The 25,399-nt window shown below is 39.8% G+C and overlaps 1 long non-coding RNA gene and 1 pseudogene across 6 annotated transcripts in view; both read left to right on the forward strand.

Annotated features, from left to right (window-relative positions):
* Nucleotides 1–3,402, forward strand: part of LOC123786471 (uncharacterized) — a 697,240-nt gene extending 693,838 nt beyond the window's left edge. For 5 of the 6 annotated variants that reach the window (XR_015724133.1, XR_015724134.1, XR_015724132.1 and 2 more), the window contains one exon: nucleotides 1,681–3,402. This is a non-coding gene — a long non-coding RNA (uncharacterized LOC123786471). The remainder of the gene's footprint in view (nucleotides 1–1,680) is intronic. The other variant, XR_006777971.2, reaches the window with a different exon arrangement.
* Nucleotides 3,403–14,618: 11,216 nt separating this feature from the next.
* LOC148110210 (ribosomal biogenesis factor pseudogene) lies at nucleotides 14,619–22,227 on the forward strand (annotated as a pseudogene).
* The last annotated feature ends 3,172 nt before the right edge of the window (nucleotides 22,228–25,399 follow it).

The raw sequence follows: 25,399 nt of genomic DNA on the forward strand, positions 1-25,399 counted from the left end.
CATTTGATATTAACGTGGACGAATATGCTACGGCTTTTTTAGCTTTAATGCGCACGGCTCTACAATAAAGTGCAGGCTGCATTTTCCCTCCCTGCCTTCTTTTGTTACGGTATTTTTGCAATGTTGTTTTCATGTACACGTTATTTTTATTAAGCCGCTTGGTAAAAGATAGAATATATAAAAATAATAATAGCCCCTTGCTTTTCTTCTAATTTTATTATTTCAAGTTAAGCAAAAATGGACACTTTTCTTTCAGGAAAAAAAATACTGAGTTTATTTTTGAGGCAAAAATGATTATTTAGGTGCAATATTTTTTCCCTAATAGATTAGCATTTATGATGGATCTTATTTCAAAGCTGATTATTCTCAATGAAAAACAGAGAGTTATTAGATATTCCAAGTAAATTACGTTGTTTAAAAAGTATTTTAATACATTATTCAAATTGTCAGTTATTGGAAAGGGGAAAAAAAAAAGCAGTATCTGTTCCAAATGTGAATTTTGCGGCTTGAAAAACCTTAAAAATTCCAATTTCTTTAGGACAGCAGTAGAAATTAATATCAAAGGCATACACAATTTAGAACTCCCTCAGTTTTTTTTTTTTTAAACTTTAACTGTGATAGGCATCTCTGCAAGGTAGGTTTTAACATATTTTTTCCTAATTTTTTTTCCTCCTTTCAGTAAGAAGGATAAGCTTTTAGAGTACCCAGTCACCGTGGTAACTGCCAAAAAAATTCTCCTGAAGTTTGAAGAGGTCAGCTAGCAGGGTCAACAACTCTGGCCTCTCTCCGAGCTCGGTCTAGCATGCCTCAGCCTGCGGTTGGAGTGTCAGGCCAGATCTGACCCTGGGAGGTGGACTATTCCGGCTCTGATATAAATTTTTTGAGTCAGTTCATGGCCTGGACTCTCCAGGTGGCCTCCAAAATCTATTTTGACCCCCTGACCCTGTCTCACGGAGGCATAGCATCCACCCTAAGGAAGGATTTAGCCAGGAATGACAGCTTTCCACTGAGTGTTATTGGGGACAGTATAAACAGTTTGGAAAGCAAGTAAGGAGGTGTGAGCGCTAGAAATCATTAAAAGCACATTAAAAAACAACGTAAGAAATCTTTCTTTGCAAAGAAAAGTTTAAAACATACTGTTACATAATTTTTATGTGATTTGTAGGATTTTTTAATTGAAGAAAAGTTTTGAATATAAATACTCAGTAAACCAGGCATCTTTCTCCTTTATATACTCTGTTACAAATATGCAAATAAGATAGCCTGACTTGCAACAGAATAGACACAGCAGAGATGTAACGGATACAGAAAGAGAAGCTAGTGATTAAAATACTTTATAATAGAGAGTTTCTTAGATTTTAAATACTAACTTATGTGTGTGTGTGTCTTGATATGATTAAAATGGGAAAATTAGGAACCTTACAAAAACAACAGCTCTCTGGAATGAGGACACACCTGTAGTGCAGGCCCAGTAACTATACCGATTTGGATACACATGGGATTTAAAATTATAAATATGGAAGGTTAGCTCTTAAAGCACAAAAGGGGAAAAACAATAAATTAATAGTGTCTCTGAATTAACTCTGTATTTTCAACAGTTTAAGATACCAAAAGCTTGAAAAATAAAAATAATGTATATAAATCATCAGTGATTCTTTTTCCTCCTTTTTTTTTTTCTAGGATGCCACCCTGAAAGTTTTATTTTCTCCAGGAAAGTAGAGTTCTCTTTGAGAGTTCTAGCCTGTGAACTCAGTATGTAAATGTGGTCATCAAGCAAGACGGAGCCGCCAAGAGGGAAGATTTTGAAGGTTTCTCTTTCCTAAAACCCTTCCCAGCATTCCTTCTTGGGGGGGGGGGTGCTTTCCTCGTAGTTCTCCCCTTTCCCCAGCCCTGTTGACTGTGGTCCCCGAGCAACACGGCAGTAGCTAAACCAGCTGTACTGTGAAGCTGTTGAGCTGGTATTTCATCTGAATCCTTTGTAAAAATTAGATTTTAAGTAGGGGTGAGTGTCCTTTTGGGAGAGGAGACAAGGGCTCGGGGAAGAAGAGGGGGAGGGGATGAGCAGTTTATATACATATATACTCTTTGTGTTTGAAGGCCTCTGTGTCTTGGCTTCTCACTATGTTAAATCCCTATTATAAAACTTATCTTCCCAAAGCCTATTATAGTATTCTGAGAACAAATTGGACCATGAATAACTTAGTTGGAAGTGTAGATTATTTTCTACTCAGGGAAAGTTAGAGATGACAACAGCTTAACTAAAAGAGTAGTGATTAATCTTAAATAGATGGATTTCAAAGTTTCACTCTTGATAGAGAGTACCTTTGATATTTCCCCTCTTCAGACTCATGTTTCCACTTCCTTTGTATTAAGAATTGTCCTAGTGATTACACTGTCCACCTAATACAGCATGACTCTGACTATAGATCTTTTTCTTACAGGTTGTTAATCTGTCAGAGAGGTGAGCAGAAAGACACTTTACTTCCTAATGATTAAATATATGGTCCCAAAGTGGTACCTGTGCTTAGACATCAAACTCTCTGGGAGAAATAATATCTGGCGTAAATCAAAATTTCTCAATTAGATAAAAATTATTATTTAAAAACACCTTCAATTTGTTTAGTGCCCTACAGTTTACAGAACACTTCTCAATTCATGATTTTGTTCGATCCTTAGAAGACTGTTATGATATCAACAAATAGCATTAATCTCATTTTACCAAAGGAGGAAGCTGAGTCGCTTGCACGCTGTGATCCAGCTGATAAATGGAAGAACTGCGGTACCAACTCAGATTTTATGGCTTCTGTTTTAAGTGACTAACCTGTAGCAATAGGCATCTAAATTCCTTTTGTGTTCTACATGCCCGAAAATCAAGATTTTGCATTAAGGAGCAAAGTTTTTATATCTCGCAGATACAGAAGTCAAAAGACCTGATGGAAAAAAATTCTATTCACTTAAAAGTCAATGTCATGAATCAGTGTTTTCCCTTATGTGTACATGCACATCTGTGTGTGTGTGTGTCAATAGTCTTTCAGAGGTGAAAGTCTTAATTTCTAAAAGCCAAACATGGGCAGCCCTATATAAATTAATAACTGCCTGGAATTTTTTAAATGTCCTTGAAAACCATTAATTGTTTCAAAATAGAATGTAACCACATATAAGCCTTTAGAAGGCTGTTTTGCCTACAAAGTGCTCGAGAGCATGGCATCGATCAAGTTCTAGAGTGTTATAAGTGAGGTTTCCCTTTTCTTCAGCTTTTTTGAGATAAAACTGACAAAATTGGAAGATATTTAAAGTATATATCTTGATGATTAGATAAACATAAACATCTCGAAAGTATTCCTCCTGTCTGCTTAGTTAACACATCGGTCACTTCACGTTTGTCTTTTTTTTTTTTTTTTTTTTGCTGAGAACATTTAAGTTTTATTCTCTCTCTCTCTTTTTTAAAGATTTTATTTATTTATGTGTCAGAGAGAGAGAGCACAAGCAGGGGGAGTGGGAGGCAGAGGGAGAGGGAGAGGGAGAAGCAGGCTCCCCACCGAGCAAGGAACCTGATGTGGGACTTGATTCCAGGATCCTGGGATCATGACCTGAGCCAAAGGCAGATGTTTAACCTTAACTGACTGAGCCACCCAGGCGTCTCTAAGTTTTGCTCTCTTAACAAATTTCAATTATTCATTAATGTGTTACCAATTATAGTCACTACGTTAACCATGAGATCCTCAGACCGTATGCATCTGGTAGCTGAAAATTTCTACCCTTTTACCAACCTCTTCCTAATTCCCTTACTCCCCAGCCTCTGCCCTTCTAGTTTTATAGACCCGTATCTTTTAACATCTTAGCAAGTTGGATAAACAAAACTGTATAGGACTTCTTTTGTTTCTCTTTAGTTATTACTCTTCGTATTAAAAAAAAAAGTTTGCAAAATACTCTAGAAATAATAAAGAAGATGTTTAGTTAACTTGCTATTGATGTAATCGATCTAAACAAACAGAAATCAACAAATACAAAAGGATACTGCCATGTGATTCTTCTTAGGTTTTTAATTACATTGTTTTAATCATGTAATGAAGGCAGTGTGGATGTTAATACGGAAATTATTTGTTTATTTCTTGAATTGTATGCACTTAAATTAGTCATTTTATATATACTTAAATAAGGTTTTTGTCCTTAAATTATGCTGGCAGCCAGACAAATCCAGACAAGCTTTTTGGGATTAGATAACATGAAAAAGTATCCAGAAAAGGAAAAGCAACTGTTCTAGCTAGATGTTGCGTTTTTCAGTTTGTATCAATAATGACATATGTGATAACCTGTCTTGTGCTAAGGTTTGTCAATTAAAACGTGACATATAGACCCAAGATTACCCGTTTGACTTGGAGGTAGATGCTCAAACCCCCAAATTCAAACTTCTGTCTTCTCTACTAATATGCAAATTAATAAATGACAAAATAAGGACTCGCACATTAGCACTAATGTGTTTGTTTAGACGCCTTTTGCAATTTTTAAGTTTCTTATTTTATTACCAATTTCATTTAGTTTGTTCATGTGTGTCTTCCACATCTATCACTGTCCTAACAGGTTTCCTTCCTCCTACTTCTCCTCCCCTCCTTCCTCCCTCCCTCCTTTCCTTCTTGTCTTCTTTTCTCTCTCCTCCCTCCTTTCCTCTTTTCCTTCCTTCCCCCTCCTTGTGTAACTCCTCGGTGTTTGGGTAATTTTGTTTTAAAATGTACAGCAGCTTGGGCCTTAAGGGGCTTATCTAATGCAGTCCGATGCCAAACTGATAACTCTGCACAGGAAACATTTACTTCAGTTAAACTTACAACAAGTCGGAGAATCCTGAAGTTTAATATCAATAGTTCTCTGACAACCAAAATTCAATGCTGAAGCATCAACTTTTAATGTCATGGATTCTGGCAATTTTCCTCTGGTGCTGTCTTGATGTAGTCTTTCTAAGTCATTTAAGCTATCAGGTAGTTTTCAGGTAAATTTCTCATGTTGCAAAAGAAGATGAAGGAGGAGAATTATTTTAGGAATCTGAAAAGAAATTTTGTCATATTTATATGTAAGTACATACAAACACCGTGGAGAACATTGAAAAGCATAAATAAAGATCAGAGATTCCTCATTTTTCTTTTAAGTCATCCCTGCCCAATATTCTGTGGTAGCAAAGATGTGTTTCCTTCCTCCTTCCCTCCCTTCCCTCCCTTCCTTCCTTCCTTCCTTCCTTCCTTCCTTCCTTCCTTCCTTCCTTCCTTCCTTCCTTCCTCCTTCCTTCCTTCCTTCCTTCCTTCCTTCCTTCCTTCCTTCCTTCCTCCTTCCTTCCTTCCTTCCTTCCTTCCTTCCTTCCTTCCTTCCTTCCTCCTTCCTTTCCCTTCCCTCCCTTCCCTCTTTCTTTCTTTCTTTCTTTCTTTCTTTCTTTCTTTCTTTCTTTCTTTCTTTGTTTCTTTCTTTCTTTCTTTCTTTCTTTCTTTCTTTCTTTCTTTTTCTTTCTTTCTTCTCTCCCCCTCCCCTGAAGTTGTTATCAGCCTGGACAGATTAATATAATTTTGGCAAAATAAAATGTTACCTTAAATGGTATAAAAATTTTTCCAGTGACATTTTTAAGTAAGTCAACCAGGCATAAAATGCTTCTATATTCTTAAGGAAGCAAAAGTATACATCAGTCTAGTAGAAAAATCACAATGCATAGTGAAAAATTCAGTCAGTTGTTTGAGTATTAGTTTCTGTACTATCAGATTTGTCCCTATCTCTCAGTATTGTAAATATATCTCATTTATTTGAGTGCTGATGGATACAATTCATAATTAAGAGTAAAGCATGTGACTCTTGATCTTGGGGTTCTGTGTTAGAGCCACACGTTGGGTATAGGGGATACTTAAAAATAAACTTTTTGAAAAAGATTTACCGGGTGCCTGGGTGGCTCAGTCAGTTAAGCATCTGCCTTTGGCTTAAGTCATGATCCCAATGTCGAGTTCCACAGAGGGAAGCCTGCTTCTCCCTCTCCCACTCCCCCTGCTTGTGTTCCCTCTCTTGCTGTCTGTCTGTCAAATAAATAAATAAAATCTTTAAAAACTTTTTACCTATTTATTTTAGAGAGAGAGCGAGAGAGCAGGAGCATGCAAGCAGGGGGAGGGGCAGAGGGAGAGAGAATCCTCAAGCAGTCTCCCCGCTGAGTGTGGATCCCAGAACCCTGAGATCAAGACCTGAACCGAAATCAAGAGTTGGCCACCTAACTGACTGAGCCACCCAGGTGCCCCAAAAATCAAGTCTTAAAGAAATAAAAAAAAAAGAAGTAGGGATTGGAACCAGAAAGTACAAAAAAGCTCAGGATTTGGGCCCCGTTATCCAGGAAAGAGAAATTGGCATGTGCACAAATGTCTTTTCAGAATAACCTCTGGTGAAGGTATGAACAAACAGCTGTGAAAATACAGAGTAGCCTAGAGAAGCTTGCTGGAGACAATGGGGATTGAAGAATGAGTAGGACTGTGGTAGAAAGACAAAGGGCCATATTCCAGGCGGAGGGAAAAGGTAGAGAAGCCAGATTGTACCAGGGTACCGTAGAAAATTATTTAATGGATTTAAGATAAAGTTTCTAGAATAACATAAAATGAGGCTGAATATTATCAGTTTTAATAGGCTGATTTATAGCTTTATTCACTCAGGAAATAAAGTCCTCATAAGTACCATGACAACATTTTACCAGTTATAAAACCATTTAGTTTAAATTCAGTGAAAGAGAATAAGTATGAGAAATCTAGTGCTTCTCACACCAGATTATTTCTGGATCTGGGTATCTCTGTGTTCCTCCGTACCCTCATCTGGATATCTATTTCTCATATTTGCAAAATAATGTTAAATATTAAAATGAAGACTCTTATGGAAATTCAATTATCATTTTTGAAAGTTATTTTGTGGGTCACTTCTTATATGCCACTTACTTCCAGAGTTCCATTATAGAGTTACAAATAAACACTGAATCTTAAAATGTATTTTTAAATGAATGACTCTTCAGCCTAAGAGAAGAAAAAAATCATTTTTTAAATTCTGCATTCAGAAGCCGTGCATTCATGCTTATGCAAGTGAATGAAAGTTTAGAAATATATTTAAATATGTTTAAAAGCCCTCAGAGATATCTCGCAATCAGGAAGTATCAGCAATTGTATGAACAACCTCAGAATCTTCGATAAAAAATTACTAAAAGGCAAAGAAGCAGGGAATAAAGACACACTGCATACATTCTAGAAACATCAGAATCATCTTGTAATAATCAAAATAGTAAACTAATACAATTGTTTTTTGGTGATGTAACATGCAAGAGTCTAGGAATAGAATGTTGTTAAGCATCAATCTTCCCGATAAGAAATCTCAAGATAAGTCGAGACTAAAATCCTAGATCTAAGGCTTTGAAATCAGGCCCAGGGAATATTTTACAGGGGAAATGAATTGAAATGTATCAAACATCAAATTAGAATGAAACATGAGGCAAATACTATGGATGGGTGCAAGGGTTTTCAAGGGTAGAAGAAACACTCTTTCTTATCTGTGGCTGCTTAACCAAGTTAGATAGAGCACTGGTTAGTTGTCCAGAACCATGTATTTAATTTCAATTTAACTTTGCTCTACTACATGGCTTCAAACCATAGCCCTGTCCTAACAGAAGTCTTTCACTTACAGTCTCCTTTCAGTCAGTACATAAAGCTTTTGAATGCTCGTAAGGGACAAGGTGCTATGTAGGTGCTATTGAAAGAAAAAGGTGTTAAAATTAAAAGGAAAAGGTGTTATATCTCCTGCCCTCAAAGATAGAAACAATATTCATATTTAAGGCTCTGCCTAAAGCAAATTGTTGACATTGCAGTACCCACTTAAGGACCACTTGTTTGCAAAGCTTTTCCTTTATATTTACCATAGCTGTATATCAGATATCCCTGGTACCATAATTCTAAACTTGACTATGGCATTGCAAACAATATGAAAGTTTACAGAAGCAGAAGTGAAAGTGGTGTGTAGAATTGGTAAAAGTGCCCGTTGTGACTTCTCTGGAAGCATGTATCCTTCTAGCTCTCACGTAGAAACATGGATATGTGAATGCATGTATGGAAAGATAGGTAGGCAGATGGTGGCTAAATGACAGGTAGATAGCCGATTGATTGATCAATCGATAGATGATAGCAGTTAAGCACATAGACTCTGGACAGTCAAGTTCTGAGTCCCAGCTCCACAACTTACTACATTTACGATCTCAGTTTTCTCATCTGTAAGAGCGGGATGACAGCAGTAGTCCTATCTCCTTGGGTTACCGTGAGGATTAAGTGAAATTCTATGTGGACTGCCCACAGCAGTGCTTGCTACGTAGTAAGCATTTTATAAGGGTTAGCTACTCTTATTATTATCAGTACACAATTCTAAGTTTTTTTAACAAATGAAATTTTATTATGTGTATTTTCTCACTTCATAATATGTCAAGGACAACAGACTTAAAACGTGGATATCTGTTCTATTCTTTGTAACTGCCGCATGATACCCCGCAGTAGGGTTGGGTCAGAATTTCTTTTACCCTTCTCCTGTGGATGGTCATTTAGGTTGTTTCCAGGTGTTTCTGCTTCAAAGCATACTGCTTGGAAAATAAAACAAGGGATGCAGAAGGGGTGGGCATATAATACACCCCCATTTTGTAAATGATCAACGTGTGGCTCGGGGAAGTTTGGTAAATTGCACAAAGCCATATAGCTAGTAAGTAACAGTTCAGAGGAGAACTTGTTTCACAGAGTTGCACACGCTCTTACCTCAAATTTTCCCATGTCATGAAGAATAGCTTCAGAAATACAGAATCCTTATGTTTTAAGAAGACATTTCAAAAAAAAAAAAAAAAAGACATTTCTTTCTGAAATCAGCACAAGGCAACCACCAGTTAACGTGCTGCCAGAGTGGGCAGGAGTAGGGAGACATAACGGAATACACTGAAAGATTCGATAAAATAGTAAGCCTGGCAATGTCCTCCGTACTAAAGAGAATATTAAAATTATGACACCAATCTTAAATGTTTAAATGGTTTGAAATCAGGATAAATGTGGCATGATGGTGGAGAGGGGAGTAGAGAGGATAACTTGCTATTTTGACTGTTTGGGAGAATATTATTTGAGAAACTGCCACATTTGACTTCTAATCTTCGCAGATGGTATGCCTCCATTAACACTGTTGAGACTGTTGAGACTGATCTGTTGAGACTGATACCTGTGCCCCGCTATACCCAAACTCTGTAACCTATCACACTCTACAAACAGTATTAAGATAATCCAGCTTCATTAATTTATTAATACAAATACATGTAAAAGCCAATGAAATTGACTTTTTTTTTTTTTTTTTTTTTAGAGAGAGAGAACACTCAAGTGGGTGTTGGGGGGGCAGGGGCAAAGAGAGAGGGAGAAAAAGAATCTCAGGAAGGCTCCACGATCCTACAACCCTGAGATCATGACCCGAGCTGAAATCAGGTGTTCGACGCCTAACTGACTGAGCCACTCAGGTGCCCCAAATTAAATTGATTTTAAGTTATTGTGATCTTAGAACATATGGTCCATTTATAATACAATGGAGCCTCAGCCAAGTATAATCCTCTCTCATTCAAACAAGATACTATGGTACAGTGACTTGAAAATGTGCATGGGGGACGCCTGGGTGGCTTAGTCAGTTAAGCATTCGACTCTCGATTTCGGCTCACATAGTGATCTCAGAGTCCTGGGACTGAGCCCCACATCAGGCTCCTTGCTCAGTGGGGAGTCTGCTTGAGATCCTCTCCCTCTCCCTTTGCCTCTCCCCCCACTCTCACATGTGCTCTCTATCTCTCTCTAATAAATAAATATTAAAAAAAAAAAAAAAGAAAGAAAATGTGCAGGGCTCATTGTGGGAACACTCTTAATAACCCATGTTTCTGAAGCACCTGGCTGACTCACTGGGTGGAGCTTGTGACTCTTGATCTCAAGGTTGTGAGTTCGAGCCCCATGTTGGGTGTAGAGATTACTTAAAAATAAAATCTTAAAAGAAAAAAACACCCATGTTTCTAATTCCAGCAATATTTGGCATGTAAGAAAGAGGACAGATTTTTCTAATCTCATATATAGTGTATATATGTGATGCTCTTGCTATGCTCCCAACATTGGGCAAGTATGATGAAAAGACTAGAAGATTTCACTTGGGACCTTTATTCTCTGCTAGGTCATTCGGTGGACATCAGGCCTGGGGCAAAGGACTTTCCCAAGTTGAAATTTCCTCTTTATGAAACAGGGGTAGTGTGTTGGTTTTTTGGGAAATAGGTAGATTTATTTTGTTGATGTTTATCTGAAAGTTCGAAGAAGCCTAGAGGTGCAAACTGTAGTACTTTGCTGCAATGAGAGAAGCGCTAACATTTAGAGATGTGAAGGACATAATATAACTTTAAAGCAGAGAATGGGGAAGAAATGAAGCACCATGGCTTTTCCCAGATATATTTCTTAGATAGCGCTGTCGGTTTATTTATCAGTCTGTTTACCTTCCCTGCCTCTGTTTCGGAGTTATGATAACATATAAGAAGCTTCCAAAAATACTTATCAAACTCAGTTGAACACAGTGCAGCGATTTAACTCCTAATGACAACCACCGCTAACTATGAATGACATATAATAAATTATGTTTGAACTGGATTTTCAGCTGCAGATCTGCATTCTGCCACCCAGACAGGCCTATAAAGTTGCACTTGTGGCCTTAATCCCACTTGGATGTGTGCCCCGCTGCCTCTACTTTCCATCATTCTGGTGCTTTAGTCTTCTTGAATAAGTGAACAATCTTTGTTTCTGTACCTTATTAGGCCAAAGACCATAACAGCTAGTGATGGCATCGGCAAGCCCTGCGGGCAGGATTCTCTGCAGACCCAGCCAACCTCCAACAAACCCCTTTTTATACTCCTGTTTCTAGGAAGAATTATGATGGCGGTGCCCTGCTGTTGATCAGTCAAATCTGTGGTGGGCCTAGAGATAAGTCCTGTAAGTGTGGTGTACTGTAAAACAGCGGCTCCCATTCATTAGTAGCTTGTGTGTAATAAACCACCAAAAAGGGGGGTGGGGCGGGGCGGCAGCTGCAGTGTGCAAGGGCAAACAACGCATCTCATTCTTGGGAGCCACAACTTTGTCATTTGCTCCTGGGCAGCCTGCTCTGGCTGACATTCTTTCTGATAACATAGTAGTGCCCTATCTATATTTATAGTCTGACTACTAACCCCAGAGATTCCGTGTGGCAACTATGTATATATATTCTAACAGATTGCTAGTAAGGAAGACATGAAAATAATATCCAACTGACTCTGGCAAACAGAATTGCCGGGTTAAAGGGACATTGTCCTCCACCAACTGATAACCTTACACACATTTCCGGTCGCCGTTGTTTTTAGAATACTGGCTTTGTAAGGATGATACTTCAAAAGATGACTAGCTAACGTGCACTCAGTGGGAACGGTCCCTCAGAATGAATTACGTTTCTTTGGTCATACTTCTTTTAGATGTAAAAATGTATTTGGGGGTATTTGGGGGATGCTTGTGTGTGTGTGTGTGTGTTTAATTAAAAATCGTCTATAAAAGGGTAAACTCAGTTTTATTTTTTGGCTAATTAAAAGATCTAAGAAACACTAACTTTGCAACACTACTACAAATTACTTATCTGCCTAAATCAAAATGTAGGGAGCAATTTAATTGTGAAAGGAAGACAATGTACCTGTTGGGGAAAAAAACCAAGAACGCTCTCAATAGACCCTTTTCATTCAGGATGGGTTAACCTAATAAAAGGGAAACACACTGGAATTTGCTCACCACTGCTTAATGAGAAGATGAAAAAATGCTGCAGTTTCTGTAATAAACTCTTTCTTTTTACATCCAAAGCAGGTGCATGGCATTGTGATATCAACACTGTACTTGTTCCTCATCAGCCCCCCACCGCTCTTCCAAATGGGAAGGGAATACTGTACATTCTAGGCATTTTTTCTCTACCACTCGGGACTCAGGGTCAGGAGAGTGGCTATAGCCGATGGAAGGCCTGCCAGTTGTTTTGGAATTCTTGCAGGTGTTTAAAAAGCAAAGGATTCTTTTCAGAGGCACATCTGCATTTGTCATATGCCATTTGTGCTAAAGCCTGTGGTGTTTTTGTTTGTTGGTTTGACAGATTGACGTGTAATGGCCAGGACCATCGGGCGGCTGTTCCCAACAAAGTCATTCTGATAGCTGGAGTTCTCTAGAAATCAACTGCCCTGAATTACCCATGATTTTTCTCTGCCCTTCAAAGGAACATGTGTTGTTCTAATGTTCTTTTGGCTTTTTGTTTGCTTTCACAATTTTTTCTGGTTACATTGTTTTAAATTCAAAGTTTAGATGAAAGAGGGACTTTGAGAGGATGATGATATCCACAAAGAGTTTTCAAAACCAACCAGTCCTTAAAATTTGCTCAGAAATTGTTCAAGAGATTTGTGGCATTTAAATATAGATTGGGATGTCATAAAATTTTAAACATTAAGAGAACCCTCCTGTGTCAGTGAGGAGTAGGGGAACTTCAGAGAGGCGAGAACCGCAACTCGAAACTTTTAAATATTCTTCAACACTAAAATAAAATCCTCATTTTAAGTTATTTTTGGAATCTTTTTTCCTTTATCATATCAGTGAATAATATACCTGAGTTTATATATAAGCCCATGTCTTACCAGTCATGTCACCACCAAGCCAAGTAAACACGTGTGAAAGCAAACTTTAGTACGGTGTCTTTTGTTACAGATGCTAAGTCAGAAATCCTTATTAACATTCTCTCTTTTTTTTTTAAGATTTTATTTATTTATTCGACAGAGATAGAGACAGCCAGCGAGAGAGGGAACACAAGCAGGGGGAGTGGGAGAGGAGGAAGCAGGCTCACAGTGGAGGAGCCTGATGTGGGGCTCGATCCCATAACGCCGGGATCACGCCCTGAGCCGAAGGCAGACGCTTAACCGCTGTGCCACCCAGGCGCCCCAGAAATCCTTATTAACATTCTCCATACATAGGTAGTGTCTCACAGAATTAAGAGTTCAAAGCTCACGCTTCAAGTATTAACTTGATCGTTGACCTAAGTTTCTGAATTTTTTTACTCTGCTGCGTCAGGCCTTTACCGTGTCACCGCAGAAGACCTAAAATAACAAAGGAACACCAAGTGTTAATGAACCACGTGCAAAATGTCACAAACACATCCGTGATAGCACTTTACATTTACTCCATCGACCGACACCTGTCCTGAACAGACATCTCCCCTCGCCTACATAATACCACTTTCCTGGGGGGAACCATTCCTTCTGACCGAGAGTCCCCGTCTGGGCGTCTTACTCGTCAGCACGGTGTCAGCGCCCAGGTCTGTGTGCATACTCCAGTCTCCATGGAGCCCTGCGCTGGAGAAGGAGGAAAGGCAAAACAAAACAAAACTGTGCCAGGCCTGGTAGCGGCTGGTTCAGAACTGGCCGAGGGAACCTGGAAACAGCACATCGCCATGGTGTGGGTGCGAGATGATTAAAAACCAAAGCCACGTGGTTAACTGTGAAATGGGAAGAGGGCAGTTGTTTTCCCTCTGGGTATTTGAAACATTTTAATTATATGAATTTCAGGTATTAATTTTTAAAAAACTTTCTGAAGTAAGGATTCCTTCCCTATGATGTCCACAGGAACTTGGGCTAGAGGACATAGGAATTAAACATACTCAAATTTTGTTGCCAGATTTAGCCAAAAAAAAAAAAAAAAAAAAAGGACCGATCAGTTATTTAAATTTTAAATTTCTATTTAAATTTTATTTTATGTTTTTAAAGATTTTATTTATTTGACAGGGAAAGAGACATCGAGAGAGGGAACACAAGCGGGGGAGGGGGGGGGAGAGGGAGAAGCAGGCTCCCTGGCAAGCAGGGAGCCTGACGTGGGGCTCTACATCCCAGGACCCCAGTATCATGACCTGAGCTGAAGGCAGACGCTTAACAACTGAGCCACCCAGGCCCCCATCTATTTAAGTTTTAGATAAACGACAATTTTCAGTATGATATTGCATGGGACATACTTATACTGAAAAATATTTGTTGTTCCTCTGATATTCACATTTAACTGAGAGCCCTATTTTTTATCTGGCAACCCTGTTTGTAGCAATTTGATTAATGACAAATTCAAGAGGAGAAACCTCATGGTTTGAAGGGCTTAGGGTATTTTTTCTAATTAGGTTTTATTTTCCTGGGGTTTATAATTTTCTTAAGAATTTCTGTTACTTATTTAGAGTAATGGGATTAATTATAATAGCAGTTATGGTTGGGCGCCTGCCCAAATACAACCAGGTGCTTTCCATTTATTATCTTACTTAATCCTCACAGCAACCAGAGGAGGCAGATGATGATAACCCCATTTTGCAGATGAGAAAACTGAGGCCCACAGACATTACATAATTTTTCCAGAGTTAGAGAACTAACAAGTGGAAGAAGTAGGATTGAAAACCAGGTCTGTTAGCTTCCAGAGTTGGGACTCTTCCTTTTATCGGCATTAACTTGTCAAATGTGGAACTTTGTTCAAGTCACAAATAATGGTGGAATCCGCTAACTACAACTCATAATGACCACCGCCATCTTGCCGGCCATCTTTGTTGGTATGTGTCCTCTCTTTCTTGCTAGTTTCCAAGACAATGTCAGTGTCTCATATTTCGTAGTAACTTCCCTTACTCCTGTAGTCACATAACTTCATAAAGTTACGTTAAAGTGTCACTTGAAGATAGTTTGTATTGAACCAAGTGTGTCTTCATTATTATTCCAAATTTAAAGCATATTGTCACCCTAATGCTCACTTGGTCAACAACCTCTGACTCTATTTGTCCATTGTCTGTATATTCTGTATTGTTGCACTTCCAAAGTTTTACTTGCTTTATAAACTACTCACAAAGCTCGAACATCAGCATTTCTCTTGCCAAAATACCAAAATAGACACAATTATTGCTTCCGTGCCTTATCCTTCCTCGCCTTAGATGGGCCAGGGCCATAAAGTATTGAATTTTAGGCTCCTCTCCCCCTAGAGATGCTTCAACCCCTCGTTTACCTTCGCCTGCGGTGCCTTGTATGATGTAAATACTATTATACAATGAGGCCCCTCCCCCTAGCCCTTTTATGGTTCTTTGATATTACTTAGAAGGTGATTACATAGCTTCATTTATTTCTTTGAATGCATAGGTTTCATGGTCATTAAAATAATCACAGACTCATCAGCTCTCCCCATGCTTAAATAAGATCAATACAAACCAGAACAAGGGGCTTCTTCACTCCTCTGTTCGAGATTTCTCTTTTCCTTCTTTGACTCCCCCCTCTCCCTCTACTCTAAATCCTTCCCTTCTTTCCTACCCTCAAAGCTGGCATACAGGAGAATACACTAATTCTTCACAGTTCTTTCTGCAATGGGTCACGACCTGTATTCACCTGTTTTCCAAGACGCAGTGAAGTTTTGCCTTCAAACAAACAGTCAGAAGCAGCTGTAGCATTTTGGGTGTTTGCTAGAGAAAAAAAAAAAAAGCCTGCTGGCCCTGCCTTACAAACCAGTTCAGCAATGAAGTGGTTAATGGGATGAGTAAAGGCTATTTTTAAGTCTGGCTCCCCTCTCTGATGCACTCTTGAAAATTCACCCTGTACTGCAGAAATCCTAAATTGCAGTGCCCTGCACCCCACTGAAACTCTTCAGTCTGCTGTAAGTAAGCCTCAGCATGGGCAAGATTGGGGGTGAACAGCTGGAGGAGGGGCTCAAGCCCTGGGCCTTTGTAATGGAGGGGCGAAACACTGAGATCCTGCGGAGAAGGAACACAGAAACCCTCAAGGCACAGAGAAATAGACCCAGACAAAAGCCCCGTTACATGGTTGCAAATCACCCCACTGCTGTTATTTTATTTATTGTGGTCTGCAGGAGGATTGTTTTCTCTTTGCAAAATTTTTAAGCTTCATGGGCTTTTCTCCTCCACAACAGCGGTCACTTATACCACAGTGCCACATAGAGACCGTCTTCACCTTCGGTTTTCTTAAGGAAAGGGGGAAAAAATCTTGCCTAGTCAGGACGCAACAGACAGAGAATGAAATTGATGAATTTCCAGGCTTCCAGTTCTTCTCCAGGGATGACGGACTGAAACACTGTGTATTTAAAATATTGACTTATATTGGTTCTCTTGGTGTGGCTTTGCTCCGTGTTTTTCTGGCTTTATTTGATTATTTTTCTTAAAGATGACACCTGCCTTCACGCTTTTGGACTTAGGTTTATTTAGATGTGGGAAGGAAGGAAAGACAAGGCAACACAAATTTTGTCCTGAATCAATTACAGCTATATAAATGAATTAACATTTTCCCCCAGTAAAAAACAGGTTTTTTTTTCAGTTTCAAAATCGATAGGAATACCATCCGGTCACTATGGCCAGACATATGCTGTGTTTGAGGTTTCCTCGTTGGAGGGTTATGAGAGGAGGAAAGCTGGCAGAAACAGTTATTTTAAAATCTGATGGGAAAAAAACGGAGTGCCATTCTCTTGCGTATAAGTTGCTTCGGGTATTTGTAGAAAGGGGCTCTTGCCTCACTGCAGAGGGAGGGAGAGAGGCCCCGGAAGAAAAAGCAGCTTACTTCTCTGTATAGAAATATGTGGCTGACTTTGGTAAACAGGTCTCTACAATTGAACCCGAGCTGCAAGCTGGCTATGCCTTGGGGTAGCCGGGGAGCGAGCGTCACTTCACCGTAAGTAGAGCAGCAGACAGCCTTTATTGTCACGACTGGGAAGTTAAAAGGGGAACTAGCACTAAGTGTGCTCAATTTAAGAAAAATAAACAAAAGTGAAATTTTCCTATGACAAATCCACGGAGGTATTTACAAGGTGCTTGAGCAGGTAATTAGCACCCAAACCAGGTTTCAGGAAATAGTTCTGGTCACCTCGAATGAAGAATATATAATGAGCTGAGGAGCTTGATTTTCAATGGATGATTTACCCAGGACAATAGGCCAAACAGAACCGGGTAAAGGGTTTACAAATGGTAACTTGAGAAGCAATAGGCTTCCTTCCTGGGAGCTTAATTCTGTCCCCTTCTTCTAGTACCCTGTCCCTTCTCTTCGACCTCTCTTCTTCCATCACTAATACACACAAACCATAACTTTTCTTGAAACATGGAACGGAGACCTTCAAAAAAATTCCGTCAGAGAAACCTGGGGAGGATACAAAAAATACAGAGTAAAATTAGCCTGTTGGCATCTATACCTGACTAGTTCTGGGCTATTTGCGGCTAAACTTTGGAGACTGCATTTTAGCTTCTTTGCTGAGGGACCTTGTAGAGTCTTTCCTTATTGGCCTCTTGCACTGGATAACAAGCGAGCCTGAAGAGATAACCTATCCTTTCCAAGGCTATTCCAGAAGACTCACAATACTGAGAGCTGAAGATGACCACGTTCAAAACGGTTCAACGTGTCTTAACTGACAATGTCACATGATTTTGTTGATTTGAGAAAGATCCTCTTACCCATAGGCACTATGGTTTGCTCTGCTGCAAGCATTAGTATTTCTAGTAAAATAGTAAAAAATGCCACAGTCACTTGGTAACAAAATGAACAAGAGCAGTTACCTTTCACCTACTGAGCCTCTTGTATATTGAAAGGTGACTTTTTCTTTATCATAATCTAAAATGTTTGCACGATTCCTATTTTGCTCATTTACATTTAGGTTCTCTCCCACCTCCCACGTGCCTTGGGCACACATTTAAAGCTACAAGAGGGTAACTCAGATGTCATGTTATAAACTAGGAAATAGGTTCAGAAAGTTCAGATTACTGCCCCAGGTCACCTCGTGTCACAGCTTGGACCAAAATCAAGATTTCCTAATTTCTAATTTTGACTGTTTTTTTCCAGGGCATTCGACCATCTTCCTATGCGATTAATAATATATGAGAGCTGTCTAAGAATACCAATTTCTACTGAGGCATGCTCTCCGTCATTAAGTGCTCCAGCAAACTGTTAATTAAGATTGTTTTGAGCTGTTTACCAATTTAGGTGATGTCAGATACTTCTCTTGGATTCTGTTAGCCTCTTGGGATGGCAGAAAATTCTGTTGATTCTGTTGCCTGCGGTTTGGCCATCTGTTCTAAATCATGATTGTGGCTGCCATTCGGAAATCCATAATCTGACACCGTTACCAGAATTGTACATTTAAACGCATTAGGCTCTTTGTGAGTCATGAGCCCTTCATAAGACCCCCTTAATTTTATAGGATGTCCACAGAGAGTGTTTAATTTTAAAGTTGAAGGGTATAGCGAAGAAGTTCCACTCTTGTTCTCCTCCTCAGGGATTTTGTTAAAGAGGTCTGAGATAGAAAATAAACCCCTGGAAGGTGCAATGTGACGACTAAGCACAAAACGGTCAGGAACGGTCAGGAACAGGAATGAAATCATAGGTATTTCAGTCAGGCTTACAAAGTTCTCCCGCAAGGCACGCTGGGTACTCTTCTAGGAAATGATCAACACAATTCAATGTACGTAGGACTATGGAAGACTTCCGAGAAGTATTCTGTCTTAAAATAAATGTTTACTTAAAGAAACAAATGTGGATGTCACACTTTGCACTTTCCAAAGTTAATTCGTAGTTCCTTAATGTTCCTAATATCCTTTATCATTCAACTTAACTATTAAGCCCTTAAGGGCTAAAACTTTTTCCGAAATAATGAGTTAATACATAAAAAAAAAAAACACATAGAACAGTGTCTGGTACATAGTAAGTGTTCTGTAAATGTTTGCCATTATTATTCATTTGTTCATGTATCATTTACTCGGTGCGATTCTAGTCCCTGGAGACTCACTAAAGGTAAGGGTCTTGTGTCCTGCCCTCAAGGAGTTTATAGTCACCTGAAGGAAGCAGGTAAGTGGGTTATAACACAGATACCTAGAACGGTATACAGAAGATGTTGTGGGAACATGGGGTGCTTGGGTGGTTCAGTCATTGAGTGTCTGCCTTCAATTCAGGTCATGATCTCAGGGTCCTGGGGTGGAGCCCTGAGTTGGGCTTCCTGCTCAGGGGGGAATCTGCTTCTCCCTCTCCCTCTGCCCCTCCCCCTGCTTGTGTGGGGGCATGTGCACGCACGCTTGTGCCCTCTCTCTCTGTGTCAAGTAATCTTTAAAAAAAAAGAAAGATGTTGTGTGAACAGATAAGGGAGGCATGCAGATTTCCTGTGCCCACCCTAGATTTGCTAAATCCCAACATTAGGTGGTAGGGCCCAGAAATCCGTATTTTCAAAAGCTCCTCAGGCAATTCCAAAGTAGCCTGGGTGTTTGCCTAATCTAAATTAGGCTGGAGGAAATTTCTGGGAAAGCCTTTCTAGAGGGATTGATATTAGAGTTGGAATCTGGAAGAACGGACCTAGGCTGAGGGAAAATTGCTCAAAGAAAGGTACAAAAGAGCCTCTCTTGTTTGGAGGCCTGGTGGTAGATGGGTGTGGTCGGAGGGAAGGACTTGTGGAAAAGGTTATACAAATAGGATGACCATATATATCATTACTCAAATTAGGACAGTTTTGAGAATGAATGGAGGTGTTATTAATAATTATGTGGGAGAGTAGACACCCTCTGTAGGAGATGATGCAAGGGGGCACACAAGAGCTCAGAAGAGATCTCAAGGGTACTTCAGAGTGGAGCTTTTGAGTATTGCCCAGAATGATGGCAGCCATTGAAGAATGGGGCAGACTGGTGACAAGATCAGATCTGTGATTTAGAGTTCTTTCTGCTGTCTTACCTATGGGATATTATTCTAAGCGGAATTGCCAATTTTGGAGAATAGTTAATGCTTATAAAAGGTCTCTGAGTATGTCATCTATGCTTAGTCTTTATAAGGATCCTAATGGAATGCTGAAAATTCACTTAGCAATTAAAATCAGACGTAAAGGTGGCAGTCTAAGAAATCCACAGTGCTAGCTAATAACTGGTCCTAGGATAGCATCATTTCATTTATAGAACAATATCCACATTCACTATTTATTAAACACCCACTATTTATTTATTTTTTTTAATTTTTAAAGATTTATTTATTTATTTGAGAGAGAACCAGCACTGGGTGGGGAGGGGTGGGGTTGGGGCAGAAAGAAAGGGAGAGAAAGAATCCCAAGCAGACTCCCCACTGTGCGTGGAGCCTGACGCTGGAGTGGACCAGGACCTGAACCAACACCAAGAGTCGGACACTTAACCGACTGAACCACCCAGGTGTCCCTAAACACCTACTCTTTACCATTCATTCCTTTAGGTGCTGGGGAAACAGAGTGAACAAGCAGATGAGGTCCCTGGCTTTATGAAGCTTACATTCTAGCAGAAGAGCTAGACAGTAATTAAATAAATATGTAATATAATTTCAGGTGCTGGTAAGTGTCAAGGAAAAAATCCAATCAAGATAAGAGGCTAAAGGATTGGAGAGTGACTTGTAGTCAGGGAGATGGTATTATAATTAATTTGGTTAGAGACAGCTTCCTTCAATGGCACTGCATGCAGTGAGGGAGTGAGCCATGTGACCAGCTGAGGTTCACATGTTTCCATCAGAGGAAGAGGAAATGCAAAGGCCCCCAAGCGAGGAACAAGCTCAGTGAGTTGGAGGAGCAGAAAGAAGAACCTCAGGTTGCTTTGTGATCAGGCCACTCTGAGCTGCGTGCCATGGCCTCCGAGGCTTCACACGATCTGGCCTTTATCTACCTAGCCCTACCTCCTGAGTCCTACAGTTTGGGAGGGAGCTGTGGCCTGCAGGTGGACAGTCCTTGAGAAGTGTGAGGGAATCCCGATAGCTCAGCTTTCCCTAACCTGAGTCTTCAAACTCGGTTATTCTGAAAGAATTTTTTTTTTCCCAAGAAAAAGAAAAGAATTCTAACACTGAGGGGCGCCTGGGTGGCTCAGTCGTTAAGCGTCTGCCTTCAGCTCAGGGCGTGATCCCAGAGTCCTGGGATCGAGCCCCACAGCAGGCTCCTCCACTGGGAGCCTGCTTCTTCCTCTCCCACTCCCCCTGCTTGTGTTCCCTCTCTCGTTGGCTGTCTCCCTCTGTCAAATAAATAAAAATAAAATCTTTAAAAAAAAAAAAAGAATTCTAACACTGAGCATCTACAATGTACTGTCAGAGTGCTTTACAAATGTCATTTATTTAAGCCTTATACCAGCCCTGTGGGATTAGCAATATCGTCACCATTTTGTAGGTGAGGAAACAAACTCGAAGAGGTTAAATAACTTTGGCACGGTTAGATTCTATTAAAAGGTGATTTCAGATCTTTTTGCCACAAAATGTCTTTCAATTCTGTGAAGCCATAAGTCGTATGAAATAGGAGTGCACTCTACCTAAAAGTCAGTTCCTGATAGCAGCTCCAAGGCGCAGTTTGTAGAATGGTACCTTTTTTCCCCCATGAGGAAATCTCGAAGACTAGTATATAAACCTTGTATAGAATATAGTACCCCATTTATCCTCCACAAAAGAAGCCCATAATAAATAAGAAAGGCAGATTTGAATCCTGGTGCTATAGCTAATTAACCCCGTGACCTTGGTGTGTCTTTCTGTGCATCTGAGTCAAGCTTCCTGATCTGCAAAATGGGTACTATAATTTAAGTCTAGCAAAAGTGCTTTGAAATGGGAAATGATATACACACGAAAGGAATTACTACTTTCTGTAAATATATTTGGCCAATAAAAAAGCATGCCCTAGTGAGTGGTGGGTTGGATTTCCGAGGTTTGGAATAATAAAACACACACAGCTGTTGGAGCGATAAATAACTGTAAATTTCTCTGTTAGCTAAACAGGCTATTTTCACCCTTCATTCTTTTTCATCTTTGAACGCGAAAGTCTATATAGAAAGGGAGATGATGTCACGTGGAGCTTGAGTTGCTGCACGAGGGTTATCGAAGACAACGGCCAAGAACAAACTAAGAGGGCAGAAGTCCAGGAATGTATTTCATAGAGCCAGCCAAAAAAACTTGAAGACTAAAAACAGCAAAACCAGTTGCCACTAATCTTAAGAAGATAAACATTGTGAGTGATGAAAAAGTTAACAGGGTGAATAAAGCTTTTGTAGATATACAAAGGGGACTTGCACATTTCGCAAAAGGCCTTTCCCCTGAACCTCTGCAGAAACAGCGGATCCCTCAGCAGTGCCATGAAATGAACCAGTTAACGTTGATGAAGCACAAGATTAATGGCTCAGCTATAATACACTGGGGATACATCAAATACCCCAAAAGAGCAATATATTAAATACTTTGTACAGTTTTATTAAAAAAAAATAATAAAGTCTAAGGGGGTGCCTAGGTAGCTCAGTTGGTTAAGCGTCCAACTCTTGTCTCAGCTCGGGTCTTCATCTCAAGGTCGTGGGTTCAGGCTCCACGTTGACCCCTACACTGGATGTGGAGCCTACTTTAAAAAAAAAAAAAGGCTATATAGGGAGGCTGAGGAGCTGTTGAGGCTACTGCCAAGTGAGATGAACTGTGGGGTGCCTTCATTTTAGGCAGTAGAAAAAAGAACAATTATTTCTAGAAACTAAAAAAAAAAAAAGACAAAAAGAAAAGAGAATGGAGGGCAGGTGAGAATGAAAAATTTCCATCTATTTAGGGCCATCTTAATTTTAATCAGCTGGTTTTGGCCAATTGTGGTCTACCCAACCTATAGTCAGGGCTCGGTGCGGAACAGAACCCAACTCCTTCGTGCCGTTAATATCTAAAGGAGCTGTCCATTTTCACCCGCACAGCAAAGAAGCCTTTAGCCTTCACAGGCACTAGGACTCCTGGGTTGGACTTTGCACAGGCTGTCACCATCGTTTCTGCAGTCCAGAGAGGGAGGCTGAACTAGGAGCAGGAAAAGTTCACTTAGGAAGAGTGGGGTTTGGGGAAGTCTGGTACAGAAAGATCAGTTAATACAGGGGATGGCTATAGCCTTTCAAAACAAGGTCTGAATGGTGGAACGTTCTTTCCTAACTTTTGGATTCACAGTTTTAAATTTTTGTGCTTCCCCAAGAAAGCATTAAGTGCTACTAAAACAAAGGAAAGGAGAATCCAAGTCCTCAACAATGTCCCTGTCAACAGTAATCTTTTAGAACTAAAAGATTACTTTGGAACTAAAAGTAATCTTTTAGAACTAAAAGAACTAGAAAGGGAAGGTTCTACTTAGAAGAGTGGAAAGGAAGGACTCCCACTATTATACTACTATTCAGAAGATTGAACAAGAAATTGATTGTGGCAACATTTTTCTTCTTAAAAATGTCCCCTTTACTTGAAGAAGATCCCATGTAACCCTTGTGTTTTCAGATGAGGATTCGAGATCTCTCCATGAGACCTAACCAGATGCAGGGGGCAGTTAGTGAGGCTGGACAAGAGCATGGGCTCTGAAACCACATTATCATGGTTCAAATCCCATCCTTTCTACTTCCTAGCTCTGTGACCATGGAGAGGTTACTGATTGTCCTTGAGCCTCAGTATCCCATCTAGGACATGAGACTATTCATGCCTATCTACTATTAGGATTTAATAAGACAATGGGAAAAAAAGATGCAAAATCACTGAGATACGTTCAGTGAGGTAACATGTATTAATTCCTTTTCTCTTTCTCCCTTATTTGGTAAAGCACCCACATGTCCTTAGTAAATCTTTCTAAAGGGCAATCAATAGGAAAGTATTTTGATCTGAGATTTGCATAGCTAAATCTTCGAAGCTTTTCAAATTTTAGGGTCAAAGGCAAAGGGCAGGGGTTTTAGAATAATAATTCATTAGGCTGTAAATCCCTTAGCATTGGGGAATTCTCCTTTCATATTTTTATATAAAGCTATTCACTCTGTATTTATTATGTGCCAAGAACTGGTTTTAAGTGATTTACATGTATTCTTTCCCTTAATTCTCACACACTCTAAAATAAAGCGTCTCTGTTCCCATTTTAGAGGCAAGAAAACCAAGGCTCAAGCTCATAAGCACTGTACAGCTTCCTTGGAACCTGATGCATAGTAGATACTCAATACCCAATTCGTGGTTGAATTAATAAGTTGCCCCATTATACTTGTAGAGCATTTTCAATTTATATATCCTTTTCATATCCCAGATCTTGTTTTACCCTGTTTTAGGCAATCAAATCATTCTTTCCTTCTTCTTTGTCAGATTGGGAGGATCAGATTGCTCTTAGATACAAGTAAGTGCCTTAAAATATTAATGGTTTTGAACAGAGTAAGACAGGTTTTCCAGTTCAGTCCTTCTGATTGGTAAAGTCTTCCAAAGTGGGGGGGGAGCAATTGGCAGGAGCGTGCCCGATTCTAAACAGCCCAAACCTGCTGCTCATATGCTCTATTCCTTGCTAAGAGTGGAAAGCCAAATGACAAGACAAAAGATGAAAGTCAGTTTTGATGTTCAAGTCTGCTTTGGCGTCCTTGTAATATTGTCATAGATCATTTATATTAACTTAATATAATTACTTTAATGACGCATATTATAAATAGACAACTCATCTTGAATTCAAACCGTAGAAATTAAACAAATTAAGTGTGTAGCTCAAAGGTTTTTTCTTTTTTCTTCCTTCTCTTCTTCTTCTTCTTCTTCCTCTCCTTCTGTGTCTCTTCCTGAACACAGGCAGACAGAGATTCAGGCCCCCAGATTTCTCTCTGCAGAGTGTACTTTACCTTTTGGATGGGACTTTAAAGACTTTAAACAGCTTGAGACTTATAGTTTGCCACAGGAGCATGTAGCAAATTCCTGTTTCTACTTTTTGAACCAGGAGCTGGAGTATAAGAGCCCCGCGCAGGAAGTCGCAGGTGGTGGGAAAGGGGAAACAAGGTCATTTTCAACCATGTACATTGAGGTTGTACCTTTAAAGTCAATTCTAAATTTAATTGAAAGCTGAGGGCAGAGAAGCCAAGATCGGAGCAATGTGGTGATTTATTCTGAAGCCTGTAAGAAGTCATGCGGCTGAATGTGGGATGAGCTGGGGCTTTAATAAAAATGGCACTGGGGAAGCCAGCGGGAAGAGGCACAAGAATGGAACTGGGTTAGATGAAGGATCTCCAGGCCTGAAAGGGAGCGGGGGTCTGAGAGAGCAGTGTTTGCCCAAACTCTGCTGTTTTTACCATGATGGATGCACATCAGTAATCCGCATCAAAAGCAAAAACCAAGATCAGACAGAAGCCACCAAGACTCTTTAGACAGTGAATTTTGCATGAAACCATTAAGGCGTCCAAATTGCAGAAAGGCTATGGAATGAAGGGCAACGAGAACTCACCTAATATTATTTCTAGCTGAAATTTAGCTGAAGAAAAATGACACGTTCCTTTATTAAAACACTACAGGACTTGACAGCAAAGCTCCCACACATTTCTATGGGTGTTATTGTCTACTAAATTATATTGGACC

The sequence above is a fragment of the Ursus americanus genome, chromosome 4 (genome assembly GCF_024610735.1).
Source record: "Ursus americanus isolate L20-20 chromosome 4, mUrsAme1.1.p, whole genome shotgun sequence".
NCBI classification, from domain to species: Eukaryota; Metazoa; Chordata; class Mammalia; order Carnivora; family Ursidae; genus Ursus; species Ursus americanus.